This window comes from Brachyistius frenatus, unplaced genomic scaffold (assembly GCF_029030835.1).
Source record: "Brachyistius frenatus isolate BFR_SWC_R1_liver_20210118 unplaced genomic scaffold, ASM2903083v1 Contig_81, whole genome shotgun sequence".
Taxonomy (NCBI): Eukaryota; Metazoa; Chordata; class Actinopteri; family Embiotocidae; genus Brachyistius; species Brachyistius frenatus.
The window spans coordinates 676,052-702,078 of record NW_027210680.1 but is presented as its reverse complement, the minus strand read 5'-3'; the positions used below and the strand labels follow the sequence as shown (position 1 = coordinate 702,078).

Here is a 26,027-nt window from a genome sequence, read left to right as displayed (position 1 = left end):
CTATCATGTGCAGTAAACACACACTATGACACTGGCCATCCATCTAGTGGGAATACACAGCTGTCTGCTGTGCTCCAACACTGTCTGGGGAACACTGAGGAATTTAACGCACACACTCACACAAACACACACGATACCCTGTTAACACACAAACTGGCTTGACGCTGGTTTCGTTCTCTGGGCGATCCATTTTCAGTGCGAGACTGTTCTCCACTGTGTCTCCATCTAAAACACTGATCCATTTCCTCATTTTATATGCATGAGTTGCAAAAAAATATTTTCATTAGGATGACACAAAAGAAAGGGAGGGGGGGGGGGGGAAAAAAAAAGAGTGACCGGTGAATCTGTGATCCCAGACGTCCGTTCATTATCAGTTCACATTTCAGGTGGCTGGGTTGAAATTCTCCTGGTTTGTGAGATCAAAATAAAAAAAATAATAATAGAAATTACATTTCACAGTCTGCTGACTCCTCACAGCTCTCTGATCAAGTCGAGATATGGCTACCATTTAAAATAATCACAGATTCTGTGCTTGAGTGAAATTAATTCATCATTGCCATAAGTTACTATGCATACAAAATAAAGAAGTAACTGGGCAAGGGCAAGAGCTCACATATTCAATACTTGAGATTGCTTAATAAATCAAAATGCCATGTATGTGCTGACAAAAAATGGTGCTTAAAACCACTGCATTTTAAAGTGAGAGATTTAATCCAAATAATGGAAGGCGGAAAACTTTAATAACTTAATCAGAACTCTTACGTACGAAGCATTCCATAAATGTATGCCTTCCACACATTTGTTATATGATTATATATTTGTTTATACTTGGGTGCTGAACTGTTAATTTCTCCTGGGTTGCCCAAGCACAGGGACACCCCACTACAGCCTGCAGCTTCATGCAGGGAGTTTGGAGACGGAAAAATGACCACTTGGAAAGCTGCGTTCGACACAACCCAGTCCCCGAGATTAAGTGAGGCAAGCCAGTGCTGCCATGCCTTCGAATTAAAAGCTTCCTTTTTGGCACTAAAGGGCCACCATAAAAGAGCATTAATGACTACTTCTTATAAACCTGTGTATGGTAATGGTTTCTGCTCTCAGATAGAGGAATTTCAAAAGTGCTTCACCGGTGAATAAAGCTGGCTTTGGGAAAAAAAAAAAAAAAAAAAGAAAGGAGGGGTGGGCTGAAGAAATCATATTTACAAAATCAGGAGTGGGGCCAAATGAAAGGAGATGAATATGAATAATGGACTTTGCTTTTTTTTCGGGATTAACATTATTCAAGGCAACAGAATCAAATGTGGTTATCTCCTGTCCAATGAGCCCCACATTGAGAAAACCCTCAGTCATATTTCAATTCTTCATTTGAGCTGACAATAAATTGTAGTTCTGTGATAGGAGACATTCAGTCAAGAATGTTCAGAACTTAATTCTCTTCTATTTACAATAAGGAGATGAGACAGAATAAGATAAAAGACAGACTATTTGCCACAGTGTGCAAGTGTCCCTGAATGGATGTGTGAGTGTGTGTCAGAGTCAGTGTTCGTGGAGAACAGAAAGGGGGGAAAAAATGACAAAGAAAACCAGAGGAAAGAGTGTAAAGTGCATGTTCAATTGTACCGTCTGTACAATGTCTCTTTAGAATCAAATGCAAGAGGCACTCATGAATAGTGGGCATGATACAATGTTAATACAAATTAATGTTATATGAATACAACCAGCTCTGAAATATGACGATGACAAAACAGTTATTGTACACGGGCTATCCGGTTACTAAAAAAAAAAAAAAAAAAAGAGGAAGGCCAACATCAAAATATTAAACTAAAATGCCATTTAGTAAAAATGAGGACAAATATTTGAGAGAAAATGGAATATATTGAATGCTGGTGCAGCAATAAATGCACACCCCTCACCAAAAGAGAAAAAGAGGAGGAGAGAAAGTAGTTTTCGCCTGCATTTCGGCTCGTCCCATATCATTTACATGTTAGCCGTCAGACACCTCAGTCTGCTGAAGCAGTAGACACCTCTGCCACAGTGGGCGAGCGAGACAGTGACGAAAGCTGATCAGTCGACTCTCATTTGCATATTTGCCAATTCCATTAATTAACTCAGCCCACCTAATCAGGGCTAATTGACCTATAAAGAGGGGAGGCCTCATTGTCTCGTCCAATCATCTTTATCAAGAGCAGAGGAGGTGCGCGGGGAATGCAGGGTACTTCCGACCGAACTGTATTTATAGACCTCATGCGTGGAAGTGTTCCACTCAGAAAAGATGTTTTATCCTGTTAGTGATCGGGACTGAGCCGCTTTGACGTGGAGCAAGAGTCGGATAACAAAAAGAAGTAAAATGGACACATTTCTTTGCGCTGCTCTGGTGGTCTTATTGAGGAGAGAAGAGAGGAGAAAAAGAAAAAAGGAAAAAAAAAAAAAAAAGAGGAGCTAATGACAGTTGGATGGTCTGACTCTCCGGTCCTCTGCAGCGTGGCAGATCCAGCGGACAGGCGCAGGGAGCCAGCCGCGGCCGACAGCTACAGAGACATAGCTCATTGTGACGTTTCCAGTTATTTCTGGTTGATTAGGGCCATTATGTCTCAAGCTCTGATTTATGTTGTCATTCCCTCTCAGCAGTCCTGCATCGATAGATCTTAATGAATTGGTAAATAAGGGCGAAGATTGCAGTTGACAACACCGCAACATTCCTCATTCATACCAGACAAGATTTATGTAACCAATTAGAAGCATAAAAAGGAAAGGGGGGCGGGGGGGTATTGGTCGGAGAAAAAAATAATAATCTTTCTACAGGAAAATAACCAAAGTCTAACCCACGACAAAATAGATAATGAGCAGTTTTTAACTTTGAAAGTCACACTTTCTCCATACAAGGTTGGGGATTTTAAAAAACCCACGGAAAGAAAGAATCTCTCCTGCTCCTCTCCGGATTAAAAACATTTGATTTCACAAAAAGAGACCAGCTGACAGTGTGTACTGGCTGACTGCTTGAAAGCACCTCTACACTTAAAAAAAAAACACACAAAAAAAACAGCCAAGTGTCCAAACCAAAGATAATGATGGAGTCAAAGGATAAGAAATTAAGCCAGAGCACCGACAAAGCACCACTTTGATATGGAAATGTTAAATTCAAGACGCAGCCCCTCACACACCTCCCACGCCCCCCAACATCCAAAACAGAGCCAGTGAGAATGAAAAGTAAGGGGAGTCGGCATCTGTGTGCAGGTGTGTGTGTGTGTGTGTGTGTGTGTGTGTGTGTGTGTGTGTGTGTGTGTGTGTGTGTGTGTGTGTGTGTATGTGTGTGTGTGTGTGTGCGTGTGGAGGGGACACACAAATCAATTGTTCGCTTAATGTCTGATATATTGACTAAGAAATTATCATTTGCATTTTTTAATCGTCTTGTATTTCCATTATTTAATTCCCCGAGATTGTAGTTCTAAGAATGTGTTAGCAAGGCAAATAAAGGCCACTTTGCAATTAAAAAAAAAAAGAAAGAAAGAAAAAAAAAATCAGATAAAAGTGCTGATCATCAATAGCCAGCGACAGGCCAGGAAGACCCATAGGGCAGGAGTGAACAGAGGTGGAAAATTAAAGCAGAGTGATACGGGAGACGGCTCCTTTCAGCCTCTCTCCCTTCAAGCACATGCAAATGAGGGCGTGCATGCTTAACTGCATCATTTATGTGGATAATAGCGGCATCATCATTACGGGAACTCAAATTAAATTACATCACAATTAGCATAACAAAGTGATTGGTTAAACTTTCAAAACAAATAACGCGGCTCAGGCTAATGAACAGTGTTAATTGGCCAGTGTGCATTCTAAATAAAACATGTAGGTAAACATGTGTTTTAGTTAAACAATTTTAAAATTCATTCCCCACTGTCCCCTGCTCTTTCTTCTTCTTTTTTTTTTTCATATATAAACAAAATGAGACAGATGTGGAAAGAGAAAAAAAGAAAACAGAAAAAGAAGACTTAAAGCTGAATACTGCCTGGGGGATTTGTAAGCTGAAATATAAAATGTGTAGCATTTAATTTTATTGCGCTAAAGAACCTATTATATGCCAGACTCTGGAGAACAATGTAAATTATCTGCCTTCAAAATGGAGTTTGGCCAATTCTCCATGTGAACTAATCACATAGCTCATTATGCATTAGGGTATTAAATTATGAAGAGGAGTCCCTTTCACATTCCTGCACAAAGCCCTATGAAATGTTAATAATATGCCCACAATAGCCCAATACCATGCCTTGCTCACCCTCATCAATATTTAAGTAAACAAATGATCCCACTCGCCTTTCATAAAGAAAATTAGTGCTTCACCAATTATAAGTCTTGTGACCTCTCTCCTCTTCAAACTAAACATCTGCTCCAAAACAAGTTTGGGAATTTTTTTTTTTTTCCCACAGAGATGTTAGAAAAGCAAATAAGTCAAACTTCAAATAAAAGCTTTGCCCTCTTAAAAACACATATCTGCAGCTGATTAATATTTGAGTGTTATTAGCTTATGAAAGGTTATACAGTGGCTGTGCCCTTTTATTCAGTTAAATCGTAGTGGTGCATCTCTGTCCTCTTGATTTGAATGATCAATGATTAGCTCAGCAAGCAAGTAGCAACATCTGAAAAAAACATACACTGGCCGGATAATACGAGCAGAAATTACCACAGTAAGTTCACGCACGCACGCACGCACGCACGCACGCACACACACACACACACACACACACACTCGCGCACGAACATAAAGGACGTCAGTGCAGACACTCACTTGTACGCACGCACGCACGCACACACACACACACACACACACACACACACACACACACACACACACACACACACACAGTCGCGCACACAGCCATTCATCAGCACTAATTAAGCAGCAGATTAACAGAGCCCGCAGACCAAGGCTGAACGGTTACACAGTGGGACGACCAACGGGGAAGGCAGGAGATACAGCCCGGCAATAAAACACAAGCATTAAACACAGCCAAGAGCCAGGAGTGGACTATGGATGACAGAGGATTGATGGGTGGATGAATGGATGGATGGACGGACAGAGTCTGCCTGACTTTTTTCTTTTCTTTTTCTTTTTTTTTTTTTTTTTTTTACCTGAAGGTGAGGAGTGCCAGAGAGCTTGACCGGAGAACAGAGAACTCGCCTCTGCCACCGCCGAGGGTGTCTAGCAGCAACGGTCACAAGTCGACTGGTGTCACCGTGTGAAGAGGCAACACTATCTGTGTCATCACTTCAGCCGTGTTTATGGGGGATGGCATCATAAACAAGCCAGCCCCCCCCCCTCCCCCCCTCCTCCTCCACCCGCCCCACCACCCCATCCACACCACCCCATCGCCACCCAGCCCCCGCCCCGGTTCCCCCCTGCTCCCTCTCTCGCTCCTCTCCTCTCCTCTCCTCTCCTCTCCTCTCCTCTCCTCTCCTCTCCTCTCCTCTCCTCTCCTCTCCTCTCCCTCTCTTGCCACCACTGTGCCATTCATGCATACTTAAATCACCCTTGCCCCATTAAAAAAAAAAAAAGCCCAGACGCCTCTCCTGACAATTATTCTATCATTTCCAGTTGTCACCGGGGCAATTACCGACCGGGGCCCCCTGTGCAGGTCGGACATGTAGGCCTGAAAGAGGAGGCTTGAGTTGGGGGGAGAGGAAGGAAAAGAATGGGAGAGGGACAGCGGAGGGGAGTGCGTGCGTGTGTGTGTGTGTGTGTGTGTGTGTGTGTGTGTGAGTGAGTGCATATGCGTGTGCATGAGTGTGTGGAAGAGGGGGGGGTAGTGTACAAAATGGAAATTTATGACAGAGCGACAGTGGCTTCTTTCTCTCTCCACACTGGATATAATTAGACCATCATTTTGTATGCCTGCCCTTGATTGAATTTCACAATTACTGGAAAATACTACTTATCATTCCATTCCCCAATTTTATTGTAAATGAGAGAGCCTGAATTTATTAGTTAGATGTCTATTTTGCCGTCTTTAAATTCAGAAAAAGAACCTTCGAAACCTGATTTTATTTACTTATCTCAAGTAAGTATTGAAGAACATTTGTTTTGCTGTGATTTTGGGTGCAAGAGTGTAAGTGCAGTTACTGTCTTTGCGTGTGGGTGGGTCCTGTGTGAGACTGAAGAGTGTGTGTGTGTGAGAGTGTGTGAGAGGATCTTCACACGGGGACTGCTGTGACTCGTCGCAGGATGCTCGCCGGCTCTCCCCTCGCACCTCGCCTGCATGCTCACCACGGAGCTCGCATCGCTCTCGCTCTAATCACATATCCGCTTCTCTGAACGCTCTCTCTCCGTTTCTCTCTTTCCCCCTCTCTCTCTCTGCAAGTGTACGCGCACCCACACACACACACACACACACACACACACTCACACTCTAACACACGCGACCTGCCGGACTGTCTCTCTGCTTTGCTCCATGTAGTCGGAGACGAGAGGGGAAACGGAGACAGAAGCAGGGCTAAAGGACGCTGCTAAGAGAGGTGCATTCGCTGCAAAGGTATGTGTGTCTGGCTTTATACTAGTGCAGTTCAGTGCTTTTCTTTTCAGCTCTAATTGTGTGCATGTCAAAGTGTGTGTGTGTGTGTGTGTGTGTGTGTGTGTGTGTGTGTGTGTGTGTAGATGTAAAGAGTCAGAATGGGATTAGTGAAGGGCTGAGCGGCAGTCGGTAGCCTCCATGCCGTGCTCTGCCAGAGAGTGTATAGGGCACTTAAAAACAATTAGCCATATCACATCCATGCATTACCAAGTCCCACGCTATCACAAAGCACTGCTACGTTACCCAAAGTACAAATCTACACAAGGTCATAAATAGTCCATGACTGCAGAAGACAGATAAAACGACCTACCTTTTAAACAATGAGTGAGAAATCCACTCTCCCCAGTAAGAAGCATTTGAAGAAGTATTCTCAAAAAACTGAAAGCATGACTGTGTATCGAAAATGAAGAAAAGGGAAAATGCCACGAGCAGAAAAAAAAAAAAAAAGAAACGGCGGATGAAAAGTGGAAAAAAAAAAAGAAGGGGAAAAGTAACTAGCTGACGCTTACTGTCAAAGACATCACCAGAGAAGTATTTACAGCGGTATTTACAGTAGTGCGAGGGGAGAGCACCTCTGCCTGGTCACGTCTGAGAGACAGTTGCCGTTTCAGTGCTGCCTAATTAAAACAAGTCAGGCAGCCCCGCTGGATTGTTTTGACGCCTGAGGACCAATAGTACACAAAAACCAGTGGCTTGATCGGCGGGGTAGGGGGGCTGGTCGTGGGGAGCGGTGGGGAGGAGGGGGCGGAGGGAGGGTGGTGAGAGTTGGCAAAGAAATAGGGAGGGGATATATGTATATGTGTGTGTGTGTGTGTGTGTGTGTGTGTGTGTGTGTGTGTGTGTGTGTGTGTGTGTGTGTGTGTGTGTGTGTGTGTGGTGGGGGGGGGGGGGTGTTTCCAGAGGAATCCGAGAGGGGAGGGAGACCACAAAGGTTCAAAACTGGGGAGACCACCAGATGCCGACCGCTCGCTCACTTTTTCTTAGACAAAATGCTCCGATGATGCTTTTCAAGACTCTTTTGCCACTACCCTATCACCACAGTCTACTCTTTTAATACTTTTATGAGCATGAAACAATACGCCTGGCCAAACTAAAAACGTATTCTCAACACAATTAAGGGGAAGTCTATGGGAAGATATTCAATTTAAAAAAAACAGCAAAAAAAAACAAAAAAACAGTGAAACATCCAAGCTGACAAACATTTCACAGCCACAGTATTGAAAATCTTGGTTTACCACCTGATCAAATTTAAGCATTCAGATATCTGAAATCTCTACTAACGAATTAGGTCAGTATATCTAACTAGAACTGCAAAAACGGACAATCCCTACCGTCTGCTAGAGAAGCTGAGGAAAGCTGAATTAAGCCTGGCTGGAATCAGGCGTGTGAAGTATTGACATGTTTCCCCTACTGTAAACAATGCACAACAGGCATCGAGATGGAATATTTAGGGCTAATGGTGTTTGCCAATCCTTTTGTCAATTTTTAAAAAAATATATTTTTTATTCCCATTTCTCTCTCTCTCTCTCTCTCTCTCTCTCTCTCTTTCTCTGTCTCTCCGTCTCCCTCTCCCTCTGCCTTGCATGCCACAGATGTTTTTCTTAGTCGCTCCAACAGACAGGAATCTACTGGCAAGAAGAAAGGCTCGGTCTTCCCCAGGAGAGAGGAGTACAAAGCCCCCAGTCTGCACACGGCAGATGCAGAAAGCTAGTCCATCTGCCACCAGCTTGCTGTGCCACATGGGCCGGAGAGATTTAATACAAGAGGGGACATTTATTTATTTGTTTATTTGTCTAATGCCATAGACAAAGAATCAAATACAAACACGGGTCAAAATCTGTCAGAGATGCAACTCCAAAAAAAAAAAAAAAAAAAATCAAATTCACAATTATACACCAACAGACGTGTGCAGGCACACGAGGAAGCCACAGCATGAGGTTAAAGGGAGTGCACGAACTTCCGTGTTTTAAAGAGAGGCACCCAGGGTAACTGTGACAGATTTATTTTGGAAAAGATGTAGCCCCTAACGCGGGGTAAAGACCACTTGAACTCACAGCTCTGAGCAGTGCGCTGGTATGATTTAACAGGCTCTGAATAGCACATTATCTCCCCGGCTCCACTGGAGCATATTTCAGCCGTATGATATCATTATTAAGAGACCAACACAGACCAAAAGATGTAGCATTTTCATTAGTGTCAACTGTCTGAGCTCTGAGGCACGGCGGGTAAACACTAAACACGGCAGGGTGAGAGAGACAGTGGGAGTTAAAACCAGCGAGAGGAAGAGAGAGGGAGATGATAAGGGTGCAAAAGCAAGCGAGGGAGGAAAGGGGGAAAAAAATGACGGCGACGGAGAGAGTCAAAAGGGGCTAACATTAAACAACTGCTGTTAATTGCTCTAAGCATCCACATTATGCCAGTAATTTCTCCCATTTCTCTTTCAGCACTCAGGGCTTGAGGCTAGAAAGCTCCTTCAACCCCTTTAATAAACTACTCAGAGTGCCTCACTGGAAAAGACAAACAAGAGGCCCCTGGTCTTAGACACATTTGCTTCACTACGGGGAATGCTATGCCTGTTTCTACACATCTGTGACAATTGTGTGCCTTTTCCCTTCAGGTATTTATTCCCCATGTCTCTTCTTCCTCTGCTTTCCGCTGCCAAGGTCAACGGAGACAAACAGGCCCACCAGCGTCTTGATGTTGTGGCAGCAGAACAGTGAGAGAAAATGGGGGGGGGGGAGAGACAGACATGTGTCGTGGGTACAGTGGGGAGGGGGCGTCGGTGGCAGCAGCTGGTTGCCAACCTTGGCAGCAGCAGCAGCAGCAGCGGGGGAGCGGTGGATCTGAGATGCAACGCAGCGGCGTGACAACGATAGCAACGGATGTTGCTTCCCATCTCCCTGCACCCCTACAATTTCCACCGTTTACACTCGCACTACCACTAACTATTCATTTTCAATTAAAGCTACCATGAAGTGCATTGCCTCTGGCGAATTAGACAAAGTCAAGCGCTGCAGTTCCCATCTTTTCTGCCACCATCACCCCAGCACTGCCACACCACCACAAAGTACAAGCACTGCCATGAGGTTTGTCAGTCAGGAGCATCTAAGTCCTCAGCCATGTGACTCACTCTTTATTAACCCTTTTACAACCTATAACCTCTTTGGAATATCATTTAAAAACAGAAAAACACTTAATATGTTTTAAAAAAAAAACACAATCTTTTAAATATTCATGAGTGGAATTAGCACTTAAGACAAAGAGAAAAGTGCACAGAGGAAAAGACTTCCAGGGACTACAGGGATTGTATTTATTGATCCCAAGTGCCAAGACCATCACTGATGTTCACTTTTCATTTGAATTCCCTCCTCAATTCTCATATTTAAGAACCAGATAAAATGAAGTGACATCACAACTGCCCCTAACAACAGTGATAAACAATGTTTCCAAAAAGCACAAGCACAATCCTGATCCAATAAGTCCTGCCCCAAAAAAATAAAGAAATAAGTCAAATAAGGCGTAAAGACAGGGAAGGGCTCTTTATAGTTCAGGGCGAGGTTGATCACACGATACGTTGCTTATGGCCACAGAGCAGAGACCATTACGGACCGGTGATTATATAAGTGGTTGGAAGGCAGCACCATTTTAATATACTGTACTTAAGCACCGGGGTATCCATGGCAACTTGCCTTGCACCGTGCATTCAGAAAATCCCTAATGAAATGCCTATTAAGTGGATGATAATGACAGTGTCCAAATATATTTGCATGTATTTCACTGCAAAAAAAAAAAAAAGAGCAGTCAATAAAAGTAGAGGGGAGCCTGATTACTGCAATCACAATAATACATATGTTGCATTTTCTTTTCTTTTTTTTTTTTTTTTAAACATTTTTAGTAATTTTAGGAAATGTACAATTTCTAAATCAGCGAGTAATGAAAGGCTTGGTAACTTGTACAACTGATTGTTTTCGGTGATGGGTGTGAATTGAGGCCTCATTGCCTTCCTCTGGGACTCTCCACATGTGACTTCCATTTGCGACTTTGGCTGAGTGCCCAACAGGACATCCCTGAGAGAGTGTTTGCTTGACTCAATATCAACAGCCCGAGTAAGCAGCTGGGGGGGACACTCCAGCCAAGCTCGGCCTCGGGTTCCTATTGAAAATAAACTAGGCTGTGCATTCATTGGGCCCAGAAATATCAACAGGCGCTGCGAGGAGCCACGTATAGCACTCAGCAGCGTTCCGCTGGTGCCTCTCCAAGGCTTAATGATACCTGCACCTCCCCTCCAGCTGCTTCTGCCGCTGCTCCACACAGACGGCAGGCGGGCGGGAATTAAAGTATACATTACAGCAGAAAAATAAAAAGAGATCGAAATGACAGAAGTCAGACAGTTCAAGCTGACCGGGCCTCTTGAAACGAAGGAGCTGGTAGACTAGCGACAGACACTCCAGGTTAAATTGGCCCTCCTGTGCCTCTTCTTATTTTCCCCACCACCACAGCTGCCTCCAATGTGTCCCTCCCCCCCCCATAAAATAGCTTTTCTTCAAAAGCGTATTTGAATTAAACGAGTTGCTGAAATCAAAGGCTCAGCTGAGATGGATACATTTAAACAAGCAAGTGCAGCTCGCAGCAGTTTACCTGTTATACAGAAGATTGGAATTAGATAAAAGAGCAGAGCAAGGCAGACAACTTCCCTTTTTTCACAGTAGTAGATATTATCATATAGTAACGACAGCTGCAGTTTAATTAGATTGCTACTTAGAGCAAAGTGCATGCTACGGAGCTGTTGTGTATTTTTTTTTATGTTACTGGCCACTGAGATGACAGCAAGATGAAGGAGCAGCTAAAATAAAATTGAGCGATTCAATCATCGTTTCATGCATTCAGAATTCCTGTTCGGGGACGGATCTGAAACCCATTTATGACAGTGATCTGTGGTGTCTGAGGATCCCACAGCTCAAGCTCTGCCAAAGAGATTATCATTCCCAGAACCTCGGCTACACAGTTGAATGGCAGCGAGACAAGCTCCATTGGCAGTCAAAAGAGCACAACACCTGTATATCCTATGCAACAAGCGCTATCTAACATCCAAAGAATCCTGTCAATGCACGTGCATGTAGCAATGAAATGTACTTTCATGCCGGATGAAAAATTAAACACTGGCCATGAGTCAGATTATAGGGAAAGTTTGGGAATAATCTCCGGCAGCTACCGAGACGTGGAGCTTTTCGGTTCTTGTTGCTGGGAAGTGGACTTCACAGTCCTCTGGTTTCCTCGGCCTTCTGACACAGTGGCTATTTATTCATGACTAAAACACCATTCAGCGAGATACCAATTACACCTAAAAAAAACAACAAAAAAAGGCTCTGATCAAATTAATTCGGGAAAATGGCATTCTAGCAAAGAATAATAAACTCATTATATGGAAAATTCAAACTCTCATATTCGCCACACCGCGGCTAATTCAAACCTAATTCTTACTAGCCACTAATTTGAGGATGAAGGGAGGGGGATAGGAATTACATCTGGAGGTAATTCAATGTGTGGAACTGAGCCCAGTGGAGGCTGCGATACCACCCCCCTCCCACCCCCCAACCACCACCACCACCACACCCGCCCACGCATAAGAAAAAAATAAAATAAAAAGACGAGACAGACAACACATAGGGAAGGAACTATTTAGGTGAGTGGGACTTCCTGAGCACTGAAACGACACTTTTCACAAAAATGTTTTCATTGTGCTGTCACCAGACACAGGCTGGAGAGGATATAGGTGCTGCAGGCGCAGGCAGAGAGACATACAGAACCACTGATAAATGAGAGAGAGAGGCAGAGAGATTTTTTTTTTTTTTGGGGGGGGGGGGGATGTGGGACTTTGTATAAGGTGCAGGCTTCTCCAGACAGCTGCACTGGTTCAGGGTTTGGTAAATAGCCGAGTGTGTGTCGTGGAAGGAAGGCTGTGGGGTTAATTTGGACTCCATAGTTGGGTGTTGTGGCCGCTGTAAAGGCTCAGAGTTTATGAGGAAGTCTCCCTCTCAAGTGACCAGCTCCATCTGGGCTGCCTAAGTGGGCTGCCTAATAAATGGCACACTTTTTCAATGATCTGCAGTTTCAAAGCATTGCGTAAAGGGTATCCAGCTGTATCAATTTCACTGTATGGATGCAACTTAGCAGCTATTTGCAGGGGAGCATTTGTGAGCAGGACAGGACTCGAAGTGGTTACGCCTTAAAGATTTTTTTTTTCTTCTCTTGATTCCGCCGAAAGTGCCGCCGATCAAATTGAGAGAGCAAAATATAAAGTTTGGCTCCCAACAATCCCTGCAGGAGGACATTAACAAGTGATAGAGAAACTTGTCTCAGTCCCTTCCACACCAGAACCCCCTGCTCTTCACTTAAATCCTTCGCCATCCCTTCAACACTAAAATGTGTTTTCCAAATGAAAATAAACGGAGTCCGACTGGTTTGAGGCAGTCATACTCCAGAATATGAGATCAAATAAAGGCTTCTGTGGAGGCTGAAAGGAGAAATGAAATGGCTTCTGAGGGGAGATGTACCGAGTAATAAAATTACTCCTTTATATCTTCCTAAACAGCACATGTTCCCCTGGAGTGGGTGAAGGCTTCACTTTGGTCAAAGACAAGTATGCAAGTGGCAATTTTTCCTTCAGGGAAGATTCCCTGATACACTTCTTGAGACTTGGCACACTGCAATTTTCTTGAAAATGAGAAACTATTTCAGCAACAAGTTAAGCGGAACTTTGGAAGTTTCACTTTGATGATGTGCTGCTACACGCTGTCATTGAAAGGTATGTTCCATTAAATTGGAACAGCAAGATGATTCATAAGCCTATTGCTTTTCAATGAGTTCAAACTAGGCTGAAATGTTCGCCTGAACAGTCGTATTTTATACTAACACATACAGTTGACTTAGAACTGACCATGAAGGACCACAAACATAGTAAATCATCTTTGGGATGGAACATGGCACTACTTTGAAATTGGTTTGCTCTTCCACTTATATAAGCACCATTCCAGTTTGCCTTGGGGTGAATTTACAAGAAAAGTATGAGTCTAACTACTTAAAATCATGCAATTGATTTGTATTCTTAAAAAGCTGGTCACAATAATATTCAGATGGACTTTTTCACTACGGCAGAAGGGCTATATTAGAGGAAATTTGCAATTGGAGAGAATACATTATAATTCATTATACAGTAGCTATTAAACCTTCAGTAAAAATGCTTTAGTACAAGGATTGAGCCACTTATCAGACCTACTCACTACCTTTAAAAGCTGTCCATGTTCAGTGCTCTGAGTGGCAAAAAAGCAATCGCTGATGACTTTGAAAATAGGAAGAGATGTACAATTTATCAAAACAGAAACGGCTGGCAGGGATTTCAAAGAATCAAAGGTGGTAACTGTTTGATCAAAATCACAGGAGAACGGAAGACTGCAATTTGTGGAATAAAAAAAAAGAAGAAAAAAAAGAAGAAATTCAGAAACCATTTTTAGAAGTTATCAATAGAGTGGTTTGAGTTATACTGTTCCCTCCCAAAAAAGGTTATATAAATGTAAATAAGAAAAGTGTATTGTTCATAAAAATCAATTAATCTTGTGAGATATTCACGCTATGTTGTGTGGAATGTTTATCTGGAAATCTGTGCCCCTTTCCAACACTACATTTGAATGTGTTCTTTTAAAATGAGGTTAATCTAAGAAAAATTATACCACAAATTCAATCAAATTACTTCCAGATGCTCACAAGTATCCCCGTTTCAGTTTGTTTTGTGCAATCTTGGCATGTAATTAAGTGGTTTACACCAGGTTGATGTTTGTGCTGTGACTATGAATTAATTTCTGACAGGAACATAATATAGAACCTTTATTCTCAGTGAAAACCTTCAAGACTGTAGTTTACAAACATATGCAAGCGGAGAGGAGCTCATTATAGATCTCACGACACGAGGCCCCCAAAAACAGTGAGCGGAGCATGCATCAGTGGCTTACAACACTTGTCAAGCGATCATCATTGGTGACTCTTCATTTACATGCAATTATACTTGGAGGCAACACGTGTAACAGTCCGCAAACTTGGGAAACAATAACTTTCTCTCTGTGTTGTCTTTTTTTTGCCCCTGTCGACGCCTGTTGCCATCTATTCAAGAAGACGAATGGCAAAGGGGAGGTTTCTGACAGCTTAAAAGTACTCATCAAGCTGCCTGCGAGACATCTCCCCGCACATCCATCCCCGAACCTCCCCAAACAAACAGCAGGCTCCACTTCAAATACATAGCAGGACTATTAGGTAATCTTCTCCTTTGTTCACTCTCCCTGAGCCTCGGTGACTAACCTCAATCTCTCCCCGTTCCACCTCCTGCCTTCATTTTGAGCGCATCAAAATGAATGGCCGGGAATTATCCGGAAATACACACATGCTATCATTCAAACAAGTTGTATTTGTTGTGTTGTACGATGACAGCAGGGTTTCTTTTTAAGTGCGAGGGAAAGGGAGGAGGACGGCAGCAGCACAAGGGCTCTTTTGTTTTGGGACGGGACAAATCTGAGGTTTCCTTTTGGATATTCAATATCCTGCAAGGTACCAAACAGAGTTACAGTAGTCTAGTGTCTGAGCTTTTCTGGGGGCTGAGGGGTGCAGAGCTTTGCTACGTGCGTCTGAATTGTTGCATGCTTCTTAGTCAATTGCTGTGTGGCTTGCACGAGTCTCTTCTAAAAGTGCCTGTGAAATCAATCAATCTGCAAAGAAATACCTCTTATGCCAGATGTGGCACTGGGAAAGAAAAAAAAAAAAAGATTTAAAAAGACTTGCTTGTATTAGGGACTGTAAGGGTCCAAACAGTATTAAACCTTGTGAAAATGAAATATTTATTACAGATGAATCAAGCTGTCAAAATGCTACCTACTCCACTTTGAATTTTTACTTGTTATTTTAGGTGGCTTCTCGAAGGCGGTGCTCGTCAAATCTGAAAGTGTGTAAACGTCTCACTCTGAAATATATCTCCACTATTTACTTTACAAGTTTCCAAGGAGAATGAAAGACAAATGTTTCATTAGCAGGTGACTTTTTTTTGGTTGCTTTTACAAGTCTTCAGTAGTTCCGTTCCTTGACACATATACACGCAGTCTTGCATACACCGAGTATAATTATAAATGCAAGGCTTGCTATAGGGAGCTGAACTTTTCACACCTTTCAAAGCCACAAAATTGGATGGTTTTGTGGTTGTGCAGCTGCCGCTCCGCGCTAATGCAAGGCGGTGTCATATGAAAAATATTCCTCTCCCCAAACCACAGGGCTGGTCATTAATGAAACACAGGCCGCGCAGTGAGGTCATACAGAGTCTAGATTTCAGCAGCCACACTTAAAAACCGCTCAGAGAGAATAGAGAAACATGAACACAAATCAGATTCCAGCTCCAAGGACGGGGAAAATAAATAAATAGAGAAAGGCACTGGCCCCTCTCACATTTTCCCCCAGCGCTCTGCAAACAACCGTCAACTGCAGCTCAGAAACAGCTCACAATGAGAGCAGACTAAACAATCTGGTCCCAGCCAAGGAAAATGCTAAGCAACTCCGCACACAGGATGTCTCACCCTAATTGCCAACTATCAAATCTCACAATGGAACCTATCCATTTGGCAAAGGCTTCACAGCAAACTTGGCACTATACCTTTGCTTTTAAAAGTGTCAACTTTTGAGATGAGAAGGCAGGACAAATAAAGATGGGGAAATACAGATGTTGAGAATTTTATTTCTAGCTCGGATTTGCGGGGGTTTGTCGAGCTTACAGGAAAACGAGCAATAACGTGTGCCGAGAGGTGGGGAGAAAAAAACTTTTATTAGATAAAGGTGCTACGGGTCTTGTAAACGAGTGATTAAAATCCTCAGCATTAAGATAAACACACTAAATAGGTCCCCGAAGACGTGCTCGCTCAGGAAGCAGAGGGAGCGAGGGCAAGCCCCAGTCAGCGAGAGAGACTGACAGGCTGTGTCCGGAGGTGGGCATGGGAACGTAACTGGAACCTTGGGACTGGTATAAGAAACACGGTTACCAGGAGGGACCGCGCTCTAAACAGGAAACTAATGGGACAGTCTCCACCATCCACCATGTGGCATTGTATTTTCCAGCCAGTAAAAGCCGCGCTCGCAGAGACCCCATGACTTCAAACGGTCAAAATAGCAGCACATTCATGAAACAGAACAGAACTACTGGGAATTAAAGAGGGCAGGGAAAAAAGAAAACATACCCATACACACACACACACACACACACACACACACACACACACACACACACACACACACACACACACACACACACACACACACACACACACAAAAGGTAGCAGGCCTCGACAGCAGATGGTAAAATTAACATTTCAACAGTTCCTTCCTTTCATGTAGGTCTCAGCAGAACTTTTTCTTTTATGAAAAAAAAAGGAAAAAAAAAAAAGGAAGAGGAGCTTGGGTTTTGGTACGATACAGTGGTGCAGGAGGCATCTGGAAAAGGGGAAGAGGAATATTGGCTTATTGCTCCTGATGGTCCACCTCTATGAAAAATTAAATAGGTCTGTTTTGCAGGTTTCCCCTCTCTAGAGTGCCCTAAGCTGTGTTATGGAAACATCATCTTGGTAATTTATACGCCAAAGAACACCTGGTGATGAAAGAAAATAAACTATTCTTCCCTTTCTTTCGCCATTTAAAAACCAACACTTTGACTTTGTGGTCTCTTCCTTTGATGTTTCTTTTTAATGTCCATCCATTTGGGCTATTTTGCAAGAAGTTGGCATCTATTGTAGAGTTAAGTCGTTCACAAAATGCCTGTCAGATTTCATTTTGAAGTCTTGATATACACTTCAAAAGGTGCTGTAGAGATGTTATCGTGGAGCGATGGGAAGACGGAGGCATCTCTAATAAAGACCCAAACAATGGACAGCCTCTCTCATTTCCAACCCTGTCCAATGGAGCGTCTCAGTAGTACCCATTAATTTGGACACAGTTCTGGCTAAATTACATGTGTTCCACCTCTGTGACATTTTAAATGCAATTAAAAGCTGGTTATGGAAGTGCGTACGGACTTCCCTGTGATGAAGGAAAATCACTGACGTGATTAACATGCAAACGAGCTCATGCTGGCAGACTAGATTGGGGTTTGAAAACCTCAATTACTTTTGTGTGATTATCTATTTACCAGTACACAGATTTCCATTTCTCATCTCCAGCCGAGTTCCCCATGCACGAGTCTCAATTATACATGGCACACCTTTATTTATGATGCGCACAATGCTGAAATACAAGCTCCAGTTATTTTTTACTGTGATATATTGCTTCTTCACAGGCTGCTCATGAGGCACGACCACCAGACCAACACTTCCTAAAGCTGAACCATTTGCTTTGTGAGCACTTAATATGATCTTGACCCCCTCCACCCTGCGCAGCCAAAATCCATCCATCCAACCCCTATTTAAACTCAGTTTAATCCCCCCTCCCAGTTAGACAAGAGGAAGACTAATGGGACAAGCGATGGCCATTTGTCCCTTTCAACTGAATTTTATGCTTTAATATTTTCTATTTATTTCAAGGCAGAGTACTACCAAAAATGAAAGGACTTTAAAAAGTGTGTCTATTAGTAAATGGGTCTATTTTCTAGCTAATTGCAGGTAAAGATCCAACAATATCAATACATTTTCACTCACTTGAACAGCTGAATCGTGACCAAAATTTCATCTATTTAAAGCATTTTATTTACAACTTTTTCTTTTAGGAAAAGAAGCATTAAGATAAACAATAACAATAGTCCAAAAATACACAAAAGTTAATGAACAGGAGTTGTGCTAATCTGTGCTTGTATTTCAACCATTTTATGATAAAAAAAAAAAAGAAAGAAAAAGAAAAGTAGAGAGTATGATTTTTGTGTGTGTGAGAGTTCCTGCTTGTTTCTCGGTGCCCAGGGACAGAAAAAGAAAGGAAGGCGCACATATCTGTGGCAAAGCCAGGCTTTTCACATTGTGCCCAGCATACATAAAACATGTCCTGTTGCTTCGACTTGAGCAAAAAGGAAAACAGTGCCATCAAGTGAAATTTCTGAGGATTCCTCAAACACCTTAGCAGACGGATCTATCACGTCACCAAACTGAAGGCAGCAGATGAAGCTGGCTTCCTTTGATAAACTTCAATTAATAAGATTTATCTATCCAAAATAAGGGCTTTTTTTTTCTTTTTCTTGTCAGACATATCCCGTCACTTTTAACCTAATCTTATTAAACAGACTTTGTAAAAAAGTGTGATTCAAATGTATTCTGTACATCTGCATGTTTTTTTCAGAACAAATAATCTTCATATCTGTACTTTGGATGAGAATATTACAATAATACAAGAGCACCTCCCACTCAAGTAGTGAGAGGATAAGACAAGGAATACACATGGTGCTTTGCTGACTTCATGTTCACAATCCTGTTCGAGGTAGCTCAGGAACAAAGGGAATCATTATTACTATTTGAACTCAGTTGGCAGGACCTGGCTCCAGCGCTGGTATAAGGTTGCTAGACTAGGTAGAAAAAAAGAAGCAGTGGATACAGCATATTGAGTGAGTGAAACTGGTGGCGACGGCAGGAATCATGAGTGAGAGAGAATAAAAGGGGGAAGAGAGAGGGAGAGCTTAGATAATAGTAGATAATGGACAATTAACTCAGGCTAGTAGTGCTTGCTGCAGTGAATAGCAGCTTCTGGTGCAGCAAGTCCCCGATCACCACTCAGCCATATTCACATTGGGAATACGGGCGATATCAAGCTGCAGGCTACCGGGCCTCAGAGGTGTACACGCTGCATTAGCAATCTCCACAATGCCTTCAAACAATGCTTGATACCAACAAAGTGTCCCGAAGTGCAAACGCAAGCACTCTGCTGATGGGAAGTCGGTGGTGCCATAACCTTGTCCATTGTTTCATGTCCTTTCACCATCAAAATAAACCCAGTAGCTGTAAATCCATTAAAAAAAAAAAAAAAAAAAAAAAGTGACATAGGAATCAGCATAATTAAATCCATATAAAAGCTAATTTCAAAAATAAATGAGTGAATGTCACCCTGTGCATCACAGAAACAATGCACGTGTTCATATCAGGGGCCTCAGAAGTGTTTTAACTGCCCACCTTGCCCCCCCCCCACACACACACACACACACACACACACACACACACACACACACACACACACACACACACACACACACACACACACACACCCTTCAAGCTCCATCTAAATCTATTGATCTGTGAAACACGGGGACCCAGGGGAGGCAATTCACTTAATATCATACATCTAATGATGAGATGAATAACGATTATACCATTTGGTAATTAAACGTCTTACAAACCATTTAACTGACTATGCGTCAGAAGGGGTCGCTGGAGGTCGCAGCGATTGTTTTTCATTTCTTGCTTGGCACGAAAAGCGGGAAACGCACGCAGGAGGTATGGCTGGGGGTCGGTGGTGCTGGTAGACACAGCGCAAGACACGATGGCGAAAACACACTAATGATTGTTAGCAGCTATGGCACTAATCTCTAATGCTGTCAAGACTGAAAGGAAAAACAGGGTGGCGGGGGTAAAGGAAATGGAGGGGAAAAAAATTGGAGAAAAAAGCAACAAACAAGACAAACGTCTTCGCTTCCAACTATTACTTTTTTCTACTATTAGAAATCTCATTAGCTTGCTTGTGTGTTTTCTCATAAAAAGAAATAAGTGAGTGAGAAAAATAAGATCACATTTAATGGTGAACTGTAAACACATTAAAAGGGTGATGTAAAATGGAAAAAAAACACCAAAAAAAGGGTATATTATGCTAAGACACCTTCCTTTTTTGCAAGAATGTGTCTGATCCACACAAAGGTGTGCAAAACAAATTCTCTGTTAGCCAGTTTACTGTCAACATCCACAACTCTAATCCCTACTTACAGGCAATAATTACCCAACGTTGCCATGTAAGTGTGTTGGTGTATGGACAGGCAAACCCTCTGTGCCGCTAGGGCTTATTTTCTAAAGAGTAATGTAAACAGTAAGTACGGGGATGACAAGGAAGTCAAATTAAAAAAGTTCTGGAAGGTTTCAGAGGTGGCAGGAAAATGTCCAATCACTTGGTAGAACTGGCCTTTATCCTCACAGGGCTAACAATACCTTTCGGTAGCTGGCTCTGGCACATTCACACCGCGCTTCCTGACAGAGGGATGTGTGTCGTGCTCCTGGCTTCTTATTGAATGATAGCTAGTAAACATTGTCATTCCAAAGAGAGACAGGATTAAAGCCTGCTTTGCCCATTGAGGGGAACAGTACACGGAAAGAGAACGGGAACAATAGCCAAATGGAGGACGGTATCACAAGCGACCAATGTCTGCTGTGATGAATATGCGGGAGATTATAACCCATTCCATCATTTCCATAATGTAAAACTCTTTTTCTTCTTCACCCGCCGACTATTCACTAAATAAATGAGAAAACTATCACCCGCGCAGAAATGTTTGACAAAAGGCAGATGGGAGGGAGACTGAGTTTTGAATGACCCTCGTGCCTTTGACAATACAGGCGGCTGTCCGGACACATTCGGAAGCAGCCGAGTGAGTAAGACCTGGCAGAGTATTTATCACAGGGCACAATGCAAATGTATTACCATGTCACATATACCACTTTACAGCACAGAATGGAACTACAGTGAATACAAGAGAGATTTATTTAACACCAGGTGGAGATATGAATGCAGGGTTCTTTTGATGTGTGGCTTTACTGCCTCACTAGCACTCTAAACTGAGCGATCATTCAGCGGACTCTGGTTTAAGACCCCGGAGCCACAAAGAGTCAGACGTCGCATTTAACCAATATGCTAACTAGCCGAGCTAATAAGTCCTTCCAACAAAAATAATTTGAATTGGACTGACTGAGTGACGGGGGTTTGAGAGCAAACTTCTGAAAAGAAGTCGAATCGCAAAGTTCAGAGCTAAAGAGAATAAAAGAAGCAGAAGACCATTTCTGGCTAAGCCACTGACCTCCGTGAAATTAAACAAGCAAAAAAAATGTATATCCTTTGTACTATAACTTGTACTATAAACGCACATATGTGTTGGCTATATGAGCAGCCACTTGACTGCAGATCCTCGAGTCCAACTGTTACTTTTCTAGACAGCTCCTCAAAAAACATTAAACTTGTGAAATTCCTGAGCCATAGAAAATATCTCCACCACCCCGGCTCCGCTCACACCTCAACATCGCCGACATCTTTTCGGCCATTCTTGATGTATGTGTGTGCAAGTGAAAGAGAGAAAAAGCCTCTGCAAGGCCACATGCATGGCTGTGTGTCATCTGCTCGATCACCGCAGTCTATTTCAGAGATTTCTCCCATGGTAACCTAGTTTATTTACTTTATCTACAATATAATGCTTCAGTGAACATTAGCAACTTTGAGACACAAGTTTCAATCAGTCCTCTAGCAGCGGTGCGCGCGAGCCCGTGCGTGTGCTCAGCCAGGTGCGGAAAAAAGATGAACACCGCCGCCAAACAGACAGCGCGGCTTTAACCCGAAGGACTGACAAAGAGGTCCCACAATAATACAAAATAAAAACGGACAGGGGGGGAAAGAGGGAGAGGGGAAACAAAAGAAGAGTCGAAAAAGAGAAGCAGGGAAGAAAAGCAGAAGAAAATAAACTGCACGGGACAGCGGGGAGAAAGAACGGGAGGTAAAAGGGTGGTGGTGGATTAAATAATAAAACACAGAAGATAAATAAAAAGTGATATTGTGTTGAGAGACAGGGGGGGGGAGAAAGGTAGCAAGAAAGACGGACAAAGGGAACGATAGAAAGAGACAAACACAAAGTGAAAGAGAAAGCATGGGAGATGGGAAGAGGGAAAGGAAAGGAAGGGAGACAAGATGTTCTCCCTGGGTAGCGTGGAGCAGGTCTTGTCCAATAAACACAGGTGAGCAGCTCGACAGGCCAGGACCACCAAGCTGACTGACAGCTGAGAGCTCTCACTGACCGCCAGCTTTATGTTACATGACAGGAGGAGTGCAACTCAACTGACAAAGAGAAGAGAACCTGCCTGCACCGCTCAGTCTGTGGGAGGGAGACGGCGGCGGCGGAGAGCACACACGTCTACACCCTTATACGTGCCTGTGCACGGCTGTTTAAAGCGGCGTCCATGCACCGTGGCCGCGAAAAGTTGCAAACACAAAAAAAAAATATCCACTCTCTCACACGCCCAGACAGGAGGAAAGTCGTGCCACTTCCCTTCACAGGTGAGCAGAAGAAGGAAACACCCCGGTGCTTCGGTTACTTAGTGGGAGAAAGTGAGGAGTTGTAAGGTGGGTGGTTGGGGGTGGGTGGGAGGTGTGTGTGTGTGGAGGGGGGGGGGGGGGTTTGGGTGATGTGTGCTGTGTGCCAACTGAATCTTTTCCACATGACGGGCCTCGGGCTGTTTTTGTCAACTGCACTCTTGAGCAGTAAGGAGTCAGGTAGTGTGACCACATGATTGCCCAAGAGGCACTGCGGTGAGAGAGGGAGAAATGGGGGGGAGAGAGAGAGAGAGAGCGGGGGGGAGAAGGATGGGGGGGGGGGCGAGGACAGGACCGATGCAACACGCATGATGAGGTGTAATCACAAACCCCATTCAGAGTGCAGTGGAGTTTGTCAACATACACACATTCACATTCCACTGTCTGTCAGCTCTATGACCCAAATCGAGCATGCTGTGTGCGAGTGTGTGTGAGAGTGTGTGTGCGAGTGTGTGACTGTGTGTGAGTGTGTGTGTGTGTGTGCGTGCGTGTGTGTTGTTTCCACACACATGACTACTTTCTGCCCATTTCGCCTCCTACCAGGTAGTAACGGCTGCACTGTCTAGGCTTGTGGTTTGTGGCGAAGGAAGTCAGATTCCAAGCTCTCGTAGGATTTCGCTGCCGCCTGTATCACTTTTCAAGCTGCGATCAAATGATCATTACGAACAAAGGATTTGGCTTGTTGCCTCTGGAGTAAAAGCTTTTTCAGTGGCTGTGACCGGCGTGGTTTGATTTGAAACGTTTACTGTAACAGAGAGCCAGAGAGAGAGACAGGAAAGAAGGCCCTATCTCATAGAGGAATCTTAACAATGTTAATTTTATAGCCAATAAAACAAATATTTTTAAGTGGAGTTTTGATGGAACTAAAACGTAATATGTAAAGAAATATTATCTGTGTGAAACAATCTGAATCCTTTTGTGATTACTTTTAAATATGCGAGGAACAAAATCTCATTATTAACATAACATGGAACAGAACAAACAATATAATTTACATGAAAACAAACCTTCCTAAGTGAAACTATGTAAGTCTTACTTCACCACAGGAAGCAAAAATCCCTTTGTCACCATTTCCTCTCTCTCTCTCTCTCTCCCATTTAGTACAAAAACAAGATCTTTCCTGGACACCAATATCTGCAAATAACATGCGGCATGTGACAAAATTAACATTATGTTTGCATTTTATAAATGTTTTAAATACTAAGGATGGAGCATGGCCCTCCAGGCAACTCAAGGAGTTTCTATACTTGCAGACCCTGAGATAAACAGAACTCATCAGTGGGGTAAAACACTGCAGATTAAGTTGATGTCATGATGACGATATCCCTATAAAACACTGTACGGTGAAGGCCTAACATAAACTTTGGACTATGTGTGCAGGCTGAGAAATGAGGCTGCGTGACAGTCTGGTGATAACACGCGAGTTCAATCTGTCAAGACAATCAGCATTCAGACGTTGGGAGAAGAATGCAGGACTGTGTGCCGACCGATTCGTTGGACACAATCACCTGCGAGTGAAGCCACTCGTAATTCTTCCCACCTGAAATGAGGAGTTCAACCGAATGTCAGGCCTCTCTGATGTCATGCCTGCCTCAGGTTGGGTTTCACAATAATCTCAGGCTCTTGGAGGGATGCCATGGAGCCCAGCTTCCGCACCCAAGATTTCTCCAATTAAATTGCAGGGAAAGAATAACACGTGAAACACTAGATCCGAGCTGGTTTTTTTTTGTGTGTTTTTTTTTAATTAAGCTCGTGCATGCACTATTTGCAATCACTCATTTCCAGAGTATCAGTCATCTCTAATATGAGAACTATTGCAAGGGCACCAAAGTATGCTGAGGGCAAATTAACCTTTTTTGTCCCCCCCTGATTATAATTTCATACATTCTTCTGCAAAATAGCTTGGGGATTTGGCAGTTGAGAAACAACCGAATAGAAGTGGTATGAAAGAGAAGAAAACAGGAATACCACAGGCAGACAGGAGGATCAATAGTCTCATCGAGCCTCTTTATCTTCTTCTTAAGTAATGATGGCAATACTCAGCCTGATCCTCCTCACCTCCCCTCTCTCTGACTTCATTCTCATGGCAACTGTGCACTCTGGACAAACACTCTCAAGGCAATTTCTTTTCTTCACTCCACACCATCTACCCTGCATCTCCACATCCTCGGTCCTCTCTCTTTCGCATTAGATGTGAGCTAGATAAACACCTGACAGTTGCTAGGAAAGGCTAAAGAGACAATCTGAAATTTTCATACCGAGTCGGAGATCTGAACAGAATTTGGTCTTGTTAAGGTTTTAAAATGACGTTTTATACAGGGATGTTCTCACCGGTGAAAGACCAACGGGAAAAAAAAAAAAAAGCATTTGAATGTCAACGTCACGTGTAAAAAAATACAATTCTGAAGTCTATTTTAACAGGACACCTCCGAATCAGAGATCAGTAAAGGACAGGATGTGATTGGTGCATTCACCTTAGCCCCAAGACCCCAAAGTAAACTTCTTTAAATCAAAAATATGGAAACTTGGGAGAAACTTCCAAAACTTCTTTCCTGCCCCGGCTTGCCTAAGTGTGAAGACAAAACAGTGGACCATAGAGAGAAGGGTGCATGAAGAACAGCAGCAGATCCTTGGCACTAAGAGCAAAAAGGAAGGAAGAGAGGGAAAGTAAACCTTTGATGAGTAAGACTTTTTTTGTTAAGCGACGGGGCTTAACTTTAAAATATTCTGGGTGGCAGTGAATGGGGGATTGACCAATGGCCCTGATCTCAGCCACACACTGGGGCACTGGGGTTAATGGTGGATAAAGATTAGAAAAAAAAAAAAAAAAGGGTTGCTTTGCCTGATCTCCATCCACCCCCACACTCATACCCTGCAGTTTTCACCTTCTCCACCAATCCCAAATCAGCTAGACAATGGAGGCTGCCAATGGGGAATGATCCAAGTCCCTTTGATTTCTGCCTCTACCCCCTCGACTGCTCTGAGTGCCCAGGGTAAAGACCCGTGGAGGTTCCCCCTGTTTGCCCACTCACAGGGACCACAGTTAGGAGGCTCAGAGAAACCATTTGAGGATTGAAAATGGAATGACAAGAGGTCTCTGATCTATGACAAGAAATCAATTTCAAACTGGAAATGTGA

At 43.2% G+C, this 26,027-nt stretch overlaps 1 protein-coding gene across 7 annotated transcripts in view; it reads right to left on the bottom strand.

Annotated features, from left to right (window-relative positions):
- foxp2 (forkhead box P2) overlaps positions 1–26,027 on the bottom strand; it is a 96,742-nt gene that overhangs the window by 68,257 nt on the left and 2,458 nt on the right. For 2 of the 7 annotated variants that reach the window (XM_069709239.1, XM_069709245.1), the window contains exon 1: positions 6,871–7,236. The exons of 4 other annotated variants lie outside the window; for them this stretch is intronic. The gene's annotated coding sequence lies outside the window, so the exon portion shown is untranslated. Of the gene's footprint in view, positions 1–5,124; positions 5,160–6,870; positions 7,237–26,027 lie in introns of those variants that run through there. One more of the 7 variants, XM_069709241.1, reaches the window with a different exon arrangement.